This window comes from Pezoporus flaviventris, unplaced genomic scaffold (genome assembly GCF_033815535.1).
Source record: "Pezoporus flaviventris isolate CSIRO_AGI_PZ_B2104156 unplaced genomic scaffold, CSIRO_AGI_Pfla_v1 ptg000031l, whole genome shotgun sequence".
Classification (NCBI taxonomy): domain Eukaryota; kingdom Metazoa; phylum Chordata; class Aves; order Psittaciformes; family Psittacidae; genus Pezoporus; species Pezoporus flaviventris.
Window position 1 is genome coordinate 58,775,391 of NW_026892579.1, and position 7,121 is coordinate 58,782,511.

Genomic DNA, 7,121 nt, shown 5'->3' on the forward strand with positions numbered 1-7,121 from the left:
AAAAATACCTTACTGACATCAAAAAAATGCTACTGCATTTATAAACTGTTGCTTAAAGGGAGAAAGATTATAGGGAAAAAGGTAGCATTTTTTTTTCACACAAAGATTAATACTAACTTTAAACACAAGTGGCATCCAAAAGTGCCAAAGTTGAGAAATTAGAGGGCAGTCTTACGCTGGGCACACTTCTGATGTCTGACAGTTCTTTGCTTCCAATCAATTAGGCAACAACCTTGCGGTCTTTTATTCACATCTGAGACTTTCTCTTCTTAAGTCTGGCTACAGGAGTCGAAGTAAATGCTCTTTCCTTTGTTATGATCTAGTTTGAGACCTCAATATCCTCCTTGTAAGGAAACATAAAATTTCTCGTAGAAAACTTCGACTACACCGAAAAAAACCAACCCAAAACTTTATTTCCTTTTCCTTCTGTTTGCCTTATTTAATTTGGGCAAATGATTGTCACTGCAAAATAGCTAACTGAAAGTATCAGCTATTTTTCAGCATAACACAAGAAGAGAGGTTTTTCTTGTATTAAGCTACTGGTGCATCCACTTCTTTGAGCTATTTCCCCATTTTCATTCTCTATCTTAGTAAGTTCTCAGTCTTCGTTTAACCCGGGTAGCTTGCTGAAACCTGCACTTGGGAATTTCAAGGGCAGTACTCACTAATTCTCTCTTCAGTATGGAACATATTACTTCTCTTGTGCCATGGTAGTAGGAAGAGGAAAAAAAGGAAAGAAAGCACATCATTTTTGATGATGTCAAGCAGGCTTTGGGTTGCTTTCATATAAGTTTTTACAACTAAATGTAGTATGGTAAAAAAGCAATTGTGCTGAGCATCTGCCCTGCACATAAATCAGTGGATGTTGCAAATGTCCAGCATTTCTGAGAAATCCATTTGTTCTGTGTTAAAAACAAAGACGACTTTTTGAAAGACAAGTGAGAGGTGCAATTCAAACAATATAGAAATGTGCATTGACAATTCTTATGCCTTCTGGAAAAACTCCTTAATGGAACACATTGCACTTCATTCTGAATGTCTTCTCATTTAGTCAAACCTCCCTGGTCTTCAAAGCATTATACAGAGCTCACTGAGTGTTGAAGGACCAATGTTGTCAGAGAGGTGAGCTTGAAAAATCCTGCAGCACAGCAGCAGAGTAGGGTTTCCTGCATCCCACAGAGCAGGAAACAAAGTACAGATATTTTCATCTCCTCTCCTCTTGCATGCTGCATGCTTGCAGGACTGAATCAATCAAGACATAATCCCTCAAACATCCTTAAACATGGCCTATTTATTAAGCCCACATATCCTGCTTCCATGGTGTGTACTGCTCTGAAATTTCTGGGTCTCACCTCGTCTTGCTTCTGTCACTGCAACACATAAAATCATAGAATCATAGAATGGTTTGGGTTGGAAACAACCTTAAAGATCATCTAGTTGCACCCCCCTGCCACAGGCAGGGACACCTTCCATTAGATCAAGTTGCTCCAAGCCCCGTCCAATCTGGCCTTGAACACTGCCAGGGATGGGGCAACCACAGCTTCTCTGAGCAACCTGTGCCAGTATCTCACCACACGTAGCATAAAAAATACCTTTCTTATGTCCAATCTAAACCTACCCTTTTCCAGTTTAAAACCATTGCCCTTTGTCCTGTCACTACAGGCCTCAATAAAAAGTCCATCTCCAGCCTTCTTGTCAGACCCTTTAGGAACTGGAAGTATGCTTTAAGGTCTCCCTGAAGCCTCTTCTCCAGGCTGAACAACCCCAGAACTCTCAGCCTGTCTTCACAGAAGAAATGGGATAAATCACTGTTTACTAGTTTCTAGTATGTACAGAGCATATTTTTCCCTCGAATGAATTGAAGCCACATTCTTTGAAAAATTGAGGTGCAAATAGACTTCAACTCTCAGAATTCTACCAGCAAATGAAATCAAAGCATATTTTGCATATGCTGTGATTGAGTTTTGAAAACTGCATGTATTTTTTTAACAAGTCAGTATTCAAGCTCACAGTATTAAAGAATCAGTGTTGTGGTTAATGCACAAGGCTGGGTATCAGCTGACTTAGATTCTAGTCTGGGCTCTATCTCAGAGTTCCCTATGAGGTAATCACAATTGTCTTTTCAGAGGTGGTAGCTAATTTTGGATAACCCAGCTTTGCCTGCCAGGCTTTAGTATCTGGAACCCAGTATTCAGAAACTGGTTTCACTGACTTCAGCTGGTATAAAAAGAACTTCAAATCTCCAGAAATCAGAGTCCTAAAACTGAATTTCCATTGGTTGCCATTTATATCTCTGCAAAGTGTCCACAAAATGTTGCCAGTGATATAAGTGGAGAATTCAGATTTATTAATACTGTGCATCCACTGCACATGCCTTAATAACTACAAAACACTTAGGGGGATGGAGGGCAGGGTCCAATGCACCCAGAGGCTTGCCATGAGCGAAGTACCCAATGTCCAACACACCTGATCTGTACAATTCAATGCTTCAGCTTGGGTCATCAGAAAATAAAATGTTTCAAATAAGAAGCCATAGCTGAAAAGGCAGATTTTCTTTGCCATAAAACTATTTATAGTCAATATAAATGTATGATGCTACATGGAACTGAATTTGAGTTAAAGTTAAAAAACCAAAGTGACTTTTACAAGTGTTCTTATGTGTATCTGGAAATGAGTCAACAAAAATAAGTTCATAGTCTGTAACCCTGTGACACTAAAGAGGAAAAACATTTTCTCCACCTCACAAAGAAACATTAGTGAAAAATCCCCAACAGTAAAGATCTGACCACATCATATTTTAATTAGACAGCCAGATAGCTCACTCAAGAATCCTGGTGTAACCTACACTAGATCATTCCATCTGTGTGAGGATGTTTTGCAATTATGCCAGTACTTCCAGATCAGATGACTCAGAATGGGTGGTGCTTATAGGGAGGAGATCCAGACCCTTTTGTCCTTCACAGGAATCCAGGCCTGCTGAGCACTCTCATCTGACACCAGAGTTGTCTTTTATTATTAGGATACCATGACCACACTGCTCCTGGCACCTGAGTGAGGTTGCTTTTGATAACCAGGAAAAGTACAAATGCAAGATTTGGTAAAGGTCAGAGTTCCTTAATGCTAATGAAGTAGCCATATAATGTTGGAGGTGTGTCTGATGAAGGCTTATCTTGTCCTTTAAACCATGATCTGATTAGAAGAAACAGAACTTCCTGAATGTTTTTAACTTATTGCATCCACTGTTTCATAAAATCAGCAAATGATACCCAGTATTTAGGGAATCCTAAGGGATGCTTACTGTGAATACTTCTGATTTTCTGTTTTTGGCAAAGTAATGGAAGAATCCTGAGACAAAGGTAAAATGCCTCAATAAGAAACAAAACAGATTAAGGAGAGATTAATACTAATACCTAGGTAGAATGTCTTTCCCGTGCTCTGCCAAAACAACCAGCTTCATCAACACAAGAACTTGTTTCCCCAGCCAGCACTGGGCTGGCATGTGCAAAGCTTATATACCTGTAAGAAGTGAAAGTGAGACAAAGAAACACTGCTATACTGTGTTTGCTCCTCCTGGACCTTCCTTTCTCTGCTATACTGAGCAGAGCTGTGGGACAGCTGCCCCCATAGCTTATTTTCCCTTTCTGTTCTGAGTATTTCTGGGTTCAAACTTAAACAGGGAAAGTTTAAGTTAGATATAAGAAAGAAGTTCTTTATTGTGAGGCTGGTGAGGCACTGGCATGCATTACCCAAGGAAGATGTGAATGCTCCATCCCTGGCAGTGCTCAGGGCCAGGCTGGATGGAGTCTTGGATGACATGGTTTCGTGTGAGGTGTGCCTGCCCACGGCAGGGGGTTTGGAACTGGATGATCTTAGGTCCTTTCCAGCCTTAACTATTCTATGATTCTATTTCCTGCTTCCTGCCTCTGCTTGTAGGGTTTCTCTGTGCCTGCACATTAGGATAAGCACGAACTACTCAACTGGCAAGTGCATAAAAACCTATTCAACTCAGTAGAAGACAGTTGTAGTACTTTATCTGATAAGCTTCAGCACTCTGCTCAGTCATCATACTTTTATTATCTTCTGTCACAAAGGCTTGCTCTCTTGCAAAAATCACAGCAAGTCACCACACCTTCTACTCGGAAACTGGGGGGAGTTCCCTCCATGGCTTTACGAGCAGCAGCAATTGGATGCTATAGAAATCTTCTATGTACACAATAGTATGCAAAAGTTACTTTTTAACTGACTGCAGAAAATCTGAATTTTGAAGTATATATACAAAATTACCCTGAAAATAGAAAAAAAAAATATTTTCCTCTATTTGCTTATTTCTTTAGAGCCTTCTAAACAAGTTGCACTAACTAGAATATACACAGAATGGAATATGTGCAATATATACACAAAGAAGATAAATCAAGAGTATATGGTACTCTATATTTTCACCCATCAATTCACTGATTTTTAAGCTTTTCCACTTCAAGATTTCTTTGCATCCTATCACTGATGTACAAAAGAAATACCAATCCCTGTGTATTTTGTGTATAGTTAAACTAAATCTGCAGCTATGATTTATTTATAAGTGCACTATACTATTAGCACAGTTCAGGTTCATAATCCGTTCATAAACACTGACATTGCAGGATCTCTGGGGTATTAATGATGTTCCTCAACACGACTCATGCAGAAAACTATCTCCTTCTCCACTGACACAACAATGGATACACTGGTGTAGAGAAGGCATTCCCTGTTACCCTGTTCAAAGCAAATGACACTGACAAGTACAGACCACGACAAAATTTCTCTCCCTGTTGCTTAAGAAGGTTGCTGCCATTCTCTGCACCTTTCTTCTTACAGACACTGCTCTTTCCTTTTCTTTAGAACAAGAAAAAAGATCTCAGTTCAACTAAACTAGCAAAATAAGTTTAAAAATAGACTTCCATCCAAACCACAATATATTTCCTCTCTCACATTGTACATGACCTTTGATAAAACACCAAAATCTTTTAAGGGTATCCAACAACTGGCAGCAATAGCTGGTAGCAAGGACAACAATGGATTTACTGACTGTACCTTGCAGTCCGTAAGTTCCTCCTTAAAAGGCCTCCTTCCGGCAGAGAACTTGCATCCCTTTCATATGTAATCTAATATGCTGTGCTAGAAGCAGCAAATTAACCATTTACTTTGCAGTGATTGGCAGCCCTCAGTCTCACTATGTCCTGAGTGACTTTAATTACACTGTAATTTCTGACTGCAGTTTTCAAACTAACCCTTAGTCATACAGTGTTTTCTTTAATAGTCAAAATCCCTGGTAGGAAAAGGCCTATGTGATAAAAATTATAGGAGATGTAGATGAATGCAGTAAAATTAAAATCATAAGCATATCTAAGGATCTAGTGAATATCTAATCTTGGAATAGTTAGTGAAGGCAGTTTGCTCTTTAGACTGTTCTTTTCTTTCTTCACGTCTCCCAAATTAAAACCTAGTTTGCCTCAGAGCAGAGTAAATTTTGCCATCACTGTACATGAGGAGGCACAGCTGAAGCATTCAGTCTGACAAATCAAGAGATGATTTGAACCAAAAATGACTCTTTTCTCATTCAGAGATTGCAGATGCTTTATTCATGAGCATTAATATGATATGGCATGGTACCATTCCCAGCTTATTGAAAGTAAGACACACACAGGTTAAGTGATGTGTCAGAATTGCCAAGCAGGACTAACAGCAGAACAGTAAAGGACGCATATTTCCCCTGTCTAAGCCCTGCAGCCTGTGTTCAATAAGCTGAGTGATTTCAGATAGACAGATTAATTATTTCTTTTCTGGACAAAGAGCAGGCTTTCAAGGCTTTCACATCTGGCTTCAACCAACAATGTAAACCCTTTATTTGTGTGAATATCAAAATGTCATGCCCCGAAAAAAAAGACTAGAAAATGAATGTTAAACATATCTGTATTAAAAAGCAATTCATACCCAGGTAAAGTTGCTACTGCTCCACAGTGATCAGGATGTCCTCCCATTATAGTGCATGGCAATGGATTAGTCCATGTTTATTTGCATAGCTTCTTCATCCCGTTAGGTACTGCCCCGTCTTCTCCTCATTCTCAGTATCTGGATGTGATTAAAGTTTAAAAAAAAAAAAAAGGTCAAATATCATGGCCTATAGTCTGTTATTTTTTAATTTTCTGATTGTTGAAACAGCCTGTAAAATTCAAGGCAGAGCAAAACATTACAACCATGACTATATACATATATACATATGTAACTCATATAGTTGTATAAAACCCCTTTTGCTTCTGTCGTTCTTGCTACTCCTGGTTGTAACAGCAATTGCTCATAGTGGACTGACACAGCTCATGGCACAGAAATAAAAATGGGGGGTTTGCTCCTGACTTCTTGAGTCTTGTGGAAGACAATGGAATTTGGGCAACACAAGCAACAAACCCCATACAGGGCTGTCAGAGATAAGCCAGGAGATGATGCTTATTCTTTAATAGGCCCCCACCAGAAAAATGCAAACTGTTTGTCAAGCAGACCTGGAAAAAACCTCTTGGGGCGATTAAACGCTCTCCTGGGATGCTGAGCTATGAAGTAATGCAATAGTCTTGATAAACAGTCCTTTAACAGCTGCCTGGTTTCCCTCTGTGCAAAGAGAGCTGGCAGACAAACCCATCGGGGGGCAGGCTGCTGGGGAGGGGGAGGTGTGAGAGGGGACACCTCTCACCCCGCGGGCGGGCAGGCAGCCCCCGGGCCTGCGGCCTGCTGCCCTCGGGAACTTGGGACACTGTCCCTGCCCGGCTCCCGGCCACGGCTGCCCCGGGCACCTCGTATAAGCGTTCCTACGGCGGCAGAGGCGTCGCCCTGTCAGTCAGCCTGTCACGGCAGCACAAGCAGGCGAGGGGAGCTCGGTGACCCCCTCTCCCGCGCCGAGGCACAGTCCCGGTGGAAGGCGGAAATATGTATCCGGTCATTCGGGTGGATCTGCGGTCCGGGGGGAGCGGGGCGGCCCGTGTGGCCGGGGAAGGCAGCGGGAAGCAGGGTCCGCCGCGGCCGCCATGGCAACGGGGGCGGGCGGGGCAGGAAGAGGCGGGCGGCGGCGGCTGCAGGGGTGGGGATGTCTCGGCTTT

The 7,121-nt window shown here is 41.6% G+C and overlaps 1 long non-coding RNA gene across 2 annotated transcripts in view; it reads right to left on the reverse strand.

Annotated features, from left to right (window-relative positions):
• The window catches only part of LOC133273244 (uncharacterized), a 29,521-nt gene extending 22,691 nt beyond the window's left edge, over positions 1–6,830 (reverse strand). Inside the window, exons 1-2 of one of the 2 annotated variants that reach the window (XR_009744684.1) lie at positions 6,819–6,830; positions 5,968–6,105 (exon numbers count right to left, since the gene is read on the reverse strand). This is a non-coding gene — a long non-coding RNA (uncharacterized LOC133273244). The other variant, XR_009744685.1, reaches the window with a different exon arrangement.
• Between the last annotated feature and the right edge of the window lie 291 nt (positions 6,831–7,121).